At 42.3% G+C, this 13,418-nt stretch overlaps 1 protein-coding gene across 1 annotated transcript in view; it reads left to right on the plus strand.

Annotated features, from left to right (window-relative positions):
- The first annotated feature begins 8,520 nt into the window (after positions 1-8,520).
- The window catches only part of LOC141172743 (indolethylamine N-methyltransferase-like), a 52,884-nt gene continuing 47,986 nt past the window's right edge, over positions 8,521-13,418 (plus strand). The window contains exon 1 of the mRNA XM_073657215.1: positions 8,521-8,762. The gene's annotated coding sequence lies outside the window, so the exon portion shown is untranslated. The remainder of the gene's footprint in view (positions 8,763-13,418) is intronic.

A 13,418-nucleotide genomic window follows, 5' to 3' on the forward strand; every position in this document is an offset into this window, starting at 1 on the left:
TTTCTTTTCAAATGATGATCCCATGATTTTTCTTGTAAGATTGGCCAGTACACAAAGTTATCGCCCCAAAATCACATATCAGAGGTACCTATACATCGCCCTATTTATTTTTCTTTTCCAGGGCATGTAAACATTTGGCCTTCTTTTTTATCTATAAAAGGCATGCATCTTTTTTTAAAAAATCTGACTTATAGCTGGTTTCGGTAGGTAGGTCTTTACACAAATGCATGGCCGTCTCCGGATATTACAGGGGGATTATCATCTATATAAAACAACTATAATTAAACTGTTCATTTAAACCCCCAGGGGTCATGGTACCTAACCGGAAAATCCATCTTGCTTCTATCTGCTGTAGGATTTTGTCCATGTTACCCCCTCTAATATTGGTCTTCATACATTCAATTCCCATGAAGGAGATTGCTTTTGGATCTTCTCCATGTACCGAGTTCACATGCTTCGCAATTGGCATCTCTTTTTTATTTAATATGTCATTTAAGTGCTCCCCTATACGTCGTCTCATTTCCCGAATAGTTTTTCCTACATATTCTTTTTTGCAGATACATGTTGCCTTATATATTACAAATTTAGTTCTGCAATTAATACAATTTCTAATCTCAAAAGATTCTAGAGTGATATTACTAACAAAAGCCTTTGTATATTTCACATTTGGGCATGCTACACAGCCACTACATTTGTAGCAGCCCTTAGGTCTTATTGGTAGCCATGACTTGTCTTTTCTTGGGGGCACATAATGACTCCTGATTACTTTTTCTCCAATTGCTCTGCTTTTACGGAACATGACCTGTGGTGTAGTGAACACAGTTCTCTTCAGATCCTCATCCATTGTTAGAATACCCCAATACTGTTCTATAATCTTTCTAGCTTTCAAGGCCAAATGTGGCTATAAATCTTGTGCAATCCATATTTTCTTTTTCTTTCTCCAAGATTTTAGGGGTAAGTAAGGTCTCTCTACTTTGTTTCAAAGCAAATTGGTACGCCCTTCTAAGAACACAGTCAGGTTACCCCCTCCTTTTAAATCTTTCTCTCATCTCTTTTGCCTCCTGTATAAATTACTCATCAGTGGAACAGTTCCTTCTAAGCCTTATATATTGGCCCTCCTCAGGGGGAGAGAATGATGGCTCTCCCACCTGAGGAGGGAATTTGTGGCCGTAGGCTTTCAATAATTGGTGGTATGCACCCCCCTCCTCTTTTTTATTGATCCGTACATCTAAAATGGGCAGGCTCGTCTGGTGTATCTCATGTGTAAATGTCAGTCCTATCTCATTTTTATTCAAAGCTTCCACAAATTTTTCAACGTCCCTTTTGGGTCCCTTCCAGAATATTAGTATATCATTGATATACCTTGTCCACAATTCAATACACTGTGTGAAACGCTGATTCTCCTCTGTATATACCACGGTTTCCTCCCACCAGCCCAGGAACAGATTAGCATAGGTGGGCGCATAAGAATTGCCCATAGCGGTGCCCCTGAGCTGGTGGAAGGTTTTACCGTTAAATAAAAAGACATTGTTTGTAAGCACAAATTCAAGCAGGGTGAGTATCAGTACATTGTGTGCTTGAAACTGATTTCCTCTTGACCCCCAAAAAAACTCTACAGCCTCAATGCCCTTTATATGTGGTATCGAAGAGTATAGGGCATCGACATCGATGCTTGCTATCCAGACGTCTTTATCTAAATGTAGCCCTTCCAATTTACACAAGAGGTCCGTAGTGTCTCTTGTGTAAGAGGGGAGTGCTTCCACAAAAGGTCGGAGTATCTGATCTAGGTAAATACCTGCGTTTTGTCCCAAACTGTCAATGCCTGATGATATAGGCCTTCCTTTTATGACATCCAGCCCCTTATGCACCTTCGGCAATGCATAGAATGTTGCCAGTTTGGGATATTGAGGTAGGAGAAAGTTTAATTCATTTTTACTTATCAAATCCTCTTCTCTAGCCTCCTTCAAAATCCTTTCCAATTTCGTTCTCATTTCTACAATGGGGTTATTTAACAATAGAGTAAAATTCTCTTTATCAGCTAAAATATTCATACACATGTTCTCATATATTTCTGCTCCCATAATGACTGTGTTTCCCCCTTTATCTGCTTTTCTAATCACTATTTTATCGTCATTTTCCAGGGTTTTAAGGGCTTGGTTTTCTTCCCTTGAACAGTTTGGTTTCCGAGCTTTGGTATCTAACTTTGTCAGATCCCTTGACACCATATTTACAAAAACATCAATTACTGACAAGTCCCCAGTGGGTGGAGGCATTTTATTACTTTTATTCCTTAATGTTGTATGTGGACCCATATCATCAGACCCATCTGGGTACTTATCTAGTCCCGCTAGTTCCTGCACATCAGGTAACATATCCAATGGGATATTCAAATTAGAACATAATTGTTTCTCTTGTTGTATAAAGTATTTACGCCATCTTAATCTGCGAGCAAATAGATTAAGATCTTTAACCCAGGCAAAGAGATTGAAATCACTTGTCGGTACGTATGTTAATCATTATTTAGAACACTTGTCTCTGCTAATGTGAGGGGGCGAGCGGATAGATTAATTATAGAAGACTTATCTATGTATTCCGATTCCTGAGGTAGTAATTCCTCTCTAAAAAAAAAACATTTGGGGAAGGCCTATTATTTCTATCACCTCTGTATCTTGTTAGAACCCTCCTGTTAGTTATTTTTCTATTTTGTTGGTCACATGACTTTCTGCCTATATAATCCAGCTCCGCCCTTCTGGACTTGCTGGACTTCAGTGTTACATTTACTCTTAAGCTAGCCAGGTGCCTTGTACCTAACTCTAGTTTGCTTGGTCTTTGGACCACTAGTACTTTTTGTTTGTTTGTCTTTGCTCTGCTACAATTTCTGTTAGGAGGTGTCCAACTATATCCCAGTCCTTAGTTCATGTAGGGACCCCTCCCTTATATCTATAGGTCTGTGTTCAGACTAGCCAACGACTTAGGCGGGTCTGTTCACAAGGAACAGGTCCCCCGCTGTATCGTAGGGAATCAGCTTAGTCCTATTGTAGGGACAGTTTTCCTATCTTTCCTTAGTGCTTGTAGCAGTTCATAACATATCTACCTCTACCCCTTCCTCTTTGTCTATCTCTGAAGGGTTTACTTATGTCTTCATTATCAGAGAAGTCCGTTTCAGTGGACGAGAGATCAGTAACTGTCTCCTTCCGCTCTGGTCTCTCCTCCAGGAAGCGATAGGCCGTGTTTTCCTTAAACTCCTGTAGGTCCCTCTGATACTGTTTATGCTTACGCTCTTTTAGATGGTATTGAAACCTCTCTATTGTATTTTGCAATAAGGTTTCCTTATTTTTGAAATCTGGTTCACTTTGGAATTGCTTTGTAACCTCTATTTGTTCCTTTAATTTTTCATTTAACCTTAATAGGTTTTCTTTTTCTTCCTCTAAGAGCAATTGCATAAACCGTATAAGACTATTTGTGGCTTCCTGTTCTCACTTTGATAGAAGTTGGGTATTTCTACTCCTCAGACCGGGAAGCAATGTGATTCTTAAACCTCTTTGGACTAAGCCATTCTTAAAATAATTTTCAATGCTCTGTATCTCCCACCACGCAAACACTTATTCTTTATATGTTTTAGTCAGTTCCTTAAACGCTGCATTAAATGTTGGGGTATATTTTTTTTGTGTAAATATTTTGTCAGAAAATGCCTCCTTCACCTCAGACAACCATTGCTCTGTGTTCAGACCCACCTCCAAAAAACCTGCCATCAGACCAATAACTAAGATATTTAGCCACAGACTGCTTTAGCAGAGATGAGTGTTCCAAAGAAGGGATTAACATATGTACCGACAAGTGATTTCAATCTCTTTGACTGGGTTAAAGATCTTAATCTATTTGCTCGCAGATTAAGATGGCGTAAATACTTTATACAACAAGAGAAACAATTATGTTCTAATTTGAATATCCCACTGGATATGTTACCTGATGTACAGGAACTAGCGGGACTAGATAAGTACCCAGATGGGTCTGATGGTATGGGCTCACATACAACATTAAGGAATAAAAGTAATAAAATGCCTCCACCCACTGGGGACTTGTCAGCAATTGATGTTTTTGTAAATATGGTGACAAGCAGGGGCGGACCTAACGCCCGTGCAGCCGGTTCATTGAACGGGGGCCCCCAAGGGAGAGGGGGCCCCTCCAGCCTCCAGTAGGGCCTCCATCAGGGCATGACTGCCCTGACTCCAGCATGGGTCCCGGGCTGTCGGGGCCCCATCGGAGCCCCGTTGGGGCCCCCCTCTTGTGCGTCTCCTCATGGGGCCCCCCCGCAGGACCCCCCGCCATCACATGACCCCTCACCATCACATGACCAGAGATGTCCCTGCGCTCAGAAGCCGAAGCAGTTCGCAAAAAGCCAGAAATAGAGGTCCTAGAGAAGGAATGTGAACACGCCATAGCCAAGGCAAGGTTAAAGGTCCTGGAACAAGCTATCAATGGAAGTCAAAGAGACAGCATCAGTTTAAGTGAGTTTGATACTGAAGACCCCCCTTAATCGTACAAGAGACTATGTATAAAGTCAAAATAGTGCACCCCTGATTCCAGCAATCATTCCTGATGCCACAGACATTCCTCTAAGGCAAAAGGACACAGAGCGTGTATCAGCATCTTGTATACAAGGTCAGTACAACACACTGCCAACCATTCACCCTGGTCCCCCTCAATTGAACCAGAATGTACCAGGCCTCTGCACCTCACCAAACCCTATACACAGAAGCACACGTGCAGGCCAATGTGCAGGCAAGTCATTACATTCCTGTCAGCCACACAGTTCCAGCTCCGTGTGTGGCAGAATCTGTGCACATTAAGCTGGTTACTGGACTGAATACCTACAGACTGCATGAACAATGCTACCCAGCCAGTAACTGACTTTCCAAAATCAGAGAATGCTGACATGTCCGGCTTTGCAAGGTACATGATTCGCCATGATCTAACTAAGACTGGTCTTACAAAGTTTGATGATCAACCGGAAAACTGCAGGGGTTGGAAATGTACCTTTAAAACTGCAATCAGTGACCTCGGCATCACTGCTGCTGAAGAGCTAGACCTGTTGATCAGGTGCCTTGGGCCACAATCCACAGAACAGGTCAAGAGACTTAAATCTGTCCACATCAGTAATCCAATGGCTGGTCTCGCTGCTGCATGGGAGAGACTAGAATGAAGCTATGGTAGTCCTGAGGCCATAGAAAATGCCATGTTCAAGCATCTAGATGATTTTACAAAAATATCCAGTAAGGACAGTCTAAAATTCCAAGAGCTCAGTGACCTCCTGTTAGAGCTTCAGCTGGCCAAAGCAGACCCACACCTGCCTGGCCTCAGCTACCTAGACACTGCTCGTGGGGTAATCCCAGTAGCTTCTAAGCTACCATCCTATATCCAAGATAGGTGGGCCATGCTTGGATCAAAATACAAAGGTAAAACCAAGTCTCCTTTCCTCCATTTTCCTATTTCTGTCAGTTTATCAAAAACATTACAGAGTGTTAGACTGACTCAAGCTTCTTCCACAAAAGACCCAGCGGCCCTGGTTCATTCCCTCGCAAGTATAAAAGTCCACATTCACGCATCAGAAACCACAGCAGTCCAGTGTCAGCAAAGAAGACTGATGTTCTCCCCACACCTTCACCAGCTTCAGACAAGAGCGAGGTATGTGAAAAGATCAAAAATCCTAATCATATGTGTCCCTTTCCTAAGATGCCACATCCCCTAAAGAAGTGCATCGGCTTCAGAAAGAAACCCCTCCAGGAACACAAGGATCTTCTAAAGACGTTTGGGGTATGTTACAGATGTGCGTCTACTGAACACTTTGCTAAAGACTGTAAAATCTTTATTAAGTGTTTCGAGTGCGACAGTGAGGATCACGAACAAGCGCTCCATCCATCCCAACCAGACTCTGCACCACTTGCGTCTTCCCCACCACAAGGCATGGTGGGGAGAATGCAGAGTAACCAGCAAGTTCTACCACAATATCTGCTTCATGTACAGAAGTCTGCGCAGAAGACCTATGTGACAAGTCCAGTGCCAAAATATGTCTAGTGAACGTGCATCCTAAGGACCATCCAGAGAAAACCATAAAGATGTATGCCGTTCTGGACAATCAGAGCAACCGATCCCTTGCAAGGTCAGAACTCTTTGATATATTTGACTTAAAGGGAAATGCTCACCCCTACATTCTGGGAACCTGTAGTGGTGTTACAGAGGTCTCTAGGAGAATAGCTAGTGAACTCATAGTATTTTCTCTTGAGAACAATGTGAACATACCCCTACCCACTTTGGTCGAGTTCAACCAGATACCATCCAACAGAGAGGAGATCCCTACTCCAGAGGCTGCTTTTCGTCACCCCCATCTAAAGACTATAGCCAACAAGATTCTAGCTCTTGACAACAGCGCGAACATCCTGATTCTGCTTGGCACAGACATTCTGCGGCTATACAAGGTACGTCTGCAAATCAACGGGCCGCATGATGTTCCATTTGCTCAACGCTTTGATCTAGGCTAACTTATCATAGGTGATGTCTGCATGGAAAGGATGAAGAGACCTGCAAGGATCTTCTCATTTAAGACTCATGTCTCACCAAATGGTTGCAACACTCACTCTCAACCATGCCCACATCATTACTATGTGAAAAAGAAAAAGAGAAGCCGAGTAACTGTAAGTGGCAGCAAGAAAACCCTAACATCATAAACATGTCCCCGTCCTGTGATGACAACCTCGGGTCAACGGCGATCAATTCTTCAGGTGAAGACAGCCGGCTGGTACCTGCAAGAGAAGACAGTGGAAACTATTTCAGGTTCCTATGGCATAAAGACAATGACATCCACAACGAGTTCATAGACTACCGTACGAAGGTACATGTCTTCGGGAATAGCCCCTCACCTGCTAAAGCAATTTGAGGACCGAGACAGACAGCCCAGGAAGGTGAGAGCGAGTAAGCATTTGATGCTCCTCTATCTGTGGAGAAGAACTTCTATGTGGATGATGTGTTTAAACCTCTAACCACAAGTGAAGAGACATTTGATCTGCTCTCTGAAGCACAGGAAATGTTGTTAGCAGCAAACCTCAGACCTCACAAGACCATCTCCAGCATCCAGGAGGTAATGAAGGCATTTCCATCTGAGGACCGAATAACAAGCTTAAAAGATCTTGATCTGGGTTCTGACGTTCCTTCTATGCAATGCAGGCTTCGTCTGCTCTGGGACATTATATAGGACATTTACCCATTCTAGGTGTCAGTCTGCATTAAACCCTTTGCCAAATGAGGAGTCTTACTTGTTGTGAACAGCATCTACAATCCTCTCGGGTTTACAGCACCCATCACCATTCAAGGCAAGATTCTGTTAAGGCAATTGACCACTGAGAACACAGATTGGAACACACCACTACCGCACCAGAAACCACAAAGGTGGGAAACATTGAAAACGTCTCTAAGGATCTTAGATCATCCCATCTCGTTCCTCTCTGGCTCTGCCTTAAGGTCCCTTTCAGCCACTACAAGAAGAGAAGTCCACATTCTTCCTGACGCATCTACAAGGATCACAGCTGCAGTAGCCTACCTGAAGACCTCAGAAGCCGTCAACAAGGTACTTAGTGAATTTGTCCTGGACAGGACCCATCTAGCCTCAAGGTCCGCCCACACTGCACCAAAACTTGGTCTTTGTGCTGCTGTACTGGCAGTGGAGGTTGTAGAAGTAGCCCCTGGACAGTGGCGCCACATCTCCACTGACTTGCATCCAACTCACGCAGAAACAAGACTCATGGCTGCACCCAGACTTTGTGACAACACCTGGCTGTCGTCTCCAAGTTTGGTTCCTGAGGACCCTTGTTCTGTCAATGCTGGCAGCACATTTGAATTTGACGAACCAGTCACTGACGGAGAGACCAGACCGGTCTTCTCTACACACCGCATACTTGTGACTCCAAAGTTGAAGCAGGGTCTCATCTCTCCAGACGCTTCTAGAGCTGGTTACTGGTTGTGCAGGGTGGTATTCGCCTTACTTATAGCGCCAAGTGCTTCATAGGTGAAGGCATCACATGAAGGACATCGCTTCTGGACACAGCTTATGGCGGGAAGTTTACCGCCACATAACTTCAGCTGTGTTGGAACACTGAAACTTTTCCAGTGGATTGTTGGGTTGGTGGAAGTATTTGCACATTGCAGCTTCCCCAATTCAAAGATGGGTTTCATTTGGACTCAAATTATCCCGCTGTTGAGGACTTCAGGCCTCCATTTGAAAGTTGGACTACAACTGTTGTTGTTATTGTTTCTTGATGTGTAATTCTTTTGTCTTTTAGGTCAACAATGACATCCCCAGAAGACATCACGTCAAAAGTATTATTGAAATCTAAAGATTTCAGATGGGGAGTGTTCTGTCCCATGATTGGGACATTCATGGACAATAATGGACTTCTTACAGTTGTCATATATATCGTTCTTTGTATAGCTGTAATGTTTACTTTCCTAGAGTTTGTCCCTTCCCTCTCCCTGTCTCCCTCTCATGTGACTGTAACAAAACCCTCCCTTCTTGTTCCGACTCCCCTCACATTCTTCATGTATCCTCCATTGGAAGCTCATGTGATTGTACCCTGTCTCAGGAAAAGTTATTTTTTAGCTGCTGCTTACATGCATTTAACGAGAGTTTTTAAAGAAAACAAAGTCTCTTCTGGATTCTTCACAATGTGCCTGCTTGCAGCTGAGTTAAGCTATCTGCGACCACCGCCATTGTAAGTACAGGTGAAGAGACCCAGCATCTCACAGAGCCATATTTACAGCCACAGGCCATGGGGACAGAATAAATACCTTTAAAATTGCACTAAGCACTTTATATTAGGCTGTTCTATATTATACCTTATTTACCCCTGTTGAAACTGCATATTGGCTTTTTGATTTTGGATCTAGGTTTAGGTGTTATGATTAATATTCAGATAATGTAATGGTGTTCATAATCGCATTATGCACTTTACTTAGTTTACACTGCACTTTATCTGTTAATATCTAGATATCCCTCACACTTGTACTTTTTACCTTGATCATCCTGTATCCTAATTGATATCTAACCATATCTAAATCTGAATGGTTCCTTACATGGGATCATTGTTGCCAATTTTTACACTGCATAAGGTCCTCAAGGCTATGATATACCTATACAGTTAAACATGTTGATTGTTTATGCGGGCTCTCCCTGCTATTTTATGTAGTAACTTTTTTAATATATTTCTCAAATAAAATAAATCATTTTAATATATTCTAAGCATATATCTCTTTTTTGAACCCGGGAATACTACAATCTCGGGTTGCAAGGTTATATTTAGTTTGAAGTGGTATGCAACAATCCTGATATTAGAACATATACAGTACGGACCAAAAGTTTGGACACACCTTCTCATTTAAAGATTTTTCTGTATTTTCCTGACTATGAAAATTGTACATTCACACTGAAGGCATCAAAAGTATGAATTAACACATGTGGAATTATATACTTAACAAAAAAGTGTGAAACAACTGAAAATATGTCTTATATTCTAGGTTCTTCAAAGTAGCCACCTTTTGCTTTGATGACTGCTTTGCACACTCTTGGCATTCTCTTGATGAGCTTTAAGAAGTAGCCACCGGAAATGGTTTTCACTTCAGAGGTTTGCCCTGTCAGGTTTAATAAGTGGGATTTCTTGTCTTATAAATGGGGTTGGGACCATCAGTTGTGTTGTGCAGAAGTCAGGTGCATACACAGCTGATAGTCCTACTGAATAGACTGTTAGAATTTGTATTATGGCAAGAAAAAAGCAGTTAGGTAAAGAAAAACGAGTGGCCATCATTACTTTAAGAAATGAAGGTCAGTCAGTGCGAAAAATTGGGAAAACTTTGAAAGTGTCCCCAAGTGCAGTTGCAAAAACCATCAAGTGCTACAAAGAAACTGGCTCACATGAGGACCGCCCCAGGAAAGGAAGACCAAGAGTCACCTCTGCTTCTGAGGATAAGTTTATCCGAGTCACAAGCCTCAGAACTCGCAGGTTTACATCAGCTCAGATTAGAGACCAGGTCAATGCCACACAAAGTTCTAGCAGCAGACAGATCTCTTCAACAACTGTTAAGAGGAGACTTTGTGCAGCAGGCCTTCATGGTAAAATAGCTGCTAGGAAACCACTGCTAAGGACAGGCAGCAAGCAGAAGAGACTTGTTTGGGCTAAAGAACACAAGGAATGGACATTAGACCAGTGGAAATCTGTGCTTTGGTCCGATGAGTCCAAATTTGAGATCTTTGGTTCCAACCACCGTGTCTTTGTGCGACGCAGAAAAGGTGAACGGATGGACTCTACATGCCTGGTTCCCACCGTGAAGCATGGAGGAGGAGGTGTGATGGTGTGGGGGTGCTTTGCTGGTGACACTGTTGGGGATTTATTCAAAATTGAAGGCATACTGAACCAGCATGGCTACCACAGCATTTTGCAGCGGAATGCTATTCCATCCGGTTTGCGTTTAATTGGACCATCATTTATTTTTCAACATGACAATGACCCCAAACACACCTTCAGGCTGTGTAAGGGCTATTTGACCAAGAAGGAGAGTTATACGGAGCTATGCCAGATGACCTGACCTCCACAGTCACCAGACGAGAACCCAATCGAGATGGTTTGGGGTGAGCTGGACCGAAGAGTGAAGGCAAAAGGGCCAACAAGTGCTAAGCATCACTGGGAACTCCTTCAAGATTGTTGGAATACCATTTTCGGTGACTACCTCTTGAAGCTCATCAAGAGAATGCCAAGAGTGTGCAAAGCAGTCATCAAAGCAAAAGGTGGCTACTTTGAAGAACCTAGAATATAAGACATATTTTCAGTTGTTTCACACTTTTTTGTTAAGTATATAATTCCACATGTGTTAATTCATAGTTTTGATGTCTTCAGTGTGAATGTACAATTTTCATAGTCATGAAAATACAGAAACATCTTTAAATGAGACGGTGTGTCCAAACTTTTGGTCTGTACTGTATGTGTGAGTTGAAAAAATAGACAGAAATTCTTATGATTAAATCTTGTCAGCGATATATCAATATACGTCATCACCATACTTCATATATCATACTAATATTTGTAATTATTCAGATTTTGTATTAATTTAATAGCAGTCCTTTAGTAGCATTAGAGTTTTGGGAGTCATAAATAGTGATTACTTGATCTTTGACCATATTTATATTTATTTTAAGGTTGAAAATACAATAAAATGAAACCAAAAACAATAGATACATTTGCTGTGAAGTTGCAGCACTGGAATGGTCTGTAACAAATGTTGCCTACCAAACTGACTATTTAAAGTAAAAAAAAAAACACACAATATTTATATACACCAGGAAAATAACTCAGACGAAAAAAATATATATACTGTATATATATATTGGGAGGACAGCAAATTGATCTTCCCTGGCAATAATCAAGTGCAGTAAACCTAATTCAGATTAAGACTAGTTTCAAGTTATGACTCAACTGTGGGTCTAATGAACTGACATGATTATAAACCCCTATGAGAACACATTTGTATGCATAAAACAAGCTCATCAATGTACTTTCATTAAGCTGTTACATTAAGCAGGCTTTAGTCAAATTCAGGTAAAATGTTACTCCTGTATGCGTGGCGTGCTAGTGAGGAACGCTGGTTCAATTTATCTGTAAAAACAGGATTGGACACATAGAAACGTTTTTCTCACTAGCAGATCAAGTAAAGCAGAGAAAACACATTCAGTTCACTCACAGTCACAGACAAACCAGTACGCCTTTTATCCACCACTCCAAAAAGCTAAACTTTTACTGATTATATGATTATCTATTTAACTCACTTATATTTTTGCTTATTATTTTCTCAGCACTTTACACACACCATCATTACTGGCCATCCAACACTTTAGGCTAAATTCTAAAATCCTTATTCCATACACTCAACAAATGGCAAGCTGATCATCAAGTCTGACCATGAAATTCTCCCTTAATTGCTTCTTCTGGGGAGTCACCATCTCTCTAAGGCCTCATTCACACGTCAGTATTTCCTGTACGTGTGGTGACAGTTTCCACAGGTACTGGAGACAGACACACGTAGACCCATAAATCAATGGGTCTGCACACATCAGTGTGTTTCCACGGACCATGTGTCCGTGTGATCCACACGTAGACATGTCCTTTTTTGTCTGGCAGCACGGATCACATGGATCCAATCAAGTCAATGGGTCCGTGTAAACACGTGCAGCACACAAATGCCATTCAAGTGACACATACCGGCGCTTGGGAACAAGCGGTACAGTACGAGCTGTTCCCATGCACCAGGTGCTGAACACTGCCCTCATCATAATGCCCTGCAGGCGCTGAGATCTTCACCAGCAGGGGTTAATGATGAGAGTAGTAGTCTGCTCTCAGTGTCTCCACCTGTAAAAATAAAATAAAAAAATCCATATACTCACCTGTTCTAAGTGTCCATGCAACCGCTCAGCAGAGGAGCCGGGGAGAATGACCCATGCAGCGAGCAGGCCCCAGAGCTGTAACTCACTGAGCACAGCGGAGGTCCGGGGCCACTCGCTGCAGAAGTCATTATCACCGCCTCCTCGTCGTGATCGGTCGCATGGATTACAGCGGGGGACACTTAGGAGAGGTGAGTATATGGATTTTTTTATTTTATTCTTATTTTTACAGGTGGAGACACCGGAAGCAGACTACTACTCTCATCATTGTCCCCTGCTGGTGCTGATCGCAGCAACAGCAGGGGACAATGATGAGGTCAGTGTTAGCACTCGGCACATGAGAACAGCGCTAACTGTACACCGATTCCCAAATGCCCGTACATGTGCTCCTGATGCAACACATGTGTGCCACACAGGTGAATATGGACATACAGACATGGATATCTCCGGTACGGGTTTTTCCCGTACCGGAAATATCCAGAAGTGTGAATCCAGCCTAAAGCAGTATTGACATGCGACATGTTGGACCAGATCAGAAGAAATAATTAAAGTATAACAGCATAAAAGTCCTCGAACACTACTCAGCCATCATATTATTTGCCATATGCTGTAGCTGTGTTTGCAAGATTGTCATACCGTATATTTTGGTGTTGCACAAAATATCCATTCTCGAGTGGCCTCTTCACTAATCTTATATGCAGCACAAAGCCCCTTAATGCCATAAACTGTGCTGCATCAATGGGAGTCTACTTGTTGATTCTTGTAAATGATGACATGTGGTTATGGACCAAAACCTTTTTTTTATCCATTTTTTATCATTATAGTTGTATGAGTGCTTGCTTCTTGAGGTGCAGTTACTAGTGTTGAGCTAGCATGCTCGACACTGTTCGGTACTCGCCCGAGCATCACGCTACTCGGGATGTTCGGCGAGCACCGAGCATTT

The sequence above is a fragment of the Phyllobates terribilis genome, unplaced genomic scaffold, assembly GCF_046119375.1.
Source record: "Phyllobates terribilis strain yellow unplaced genomic scaffold, ASM4611937v1 Scaffold_12__6_contigs__length_324123572, whole genome shotgun sequence".
Lineage (NCBI taxonomy): Eukaryota > Metazoa > Chordata > Amphibia > Anura > Dendrobatidae > Phyllobates > Phyllobates terribilis.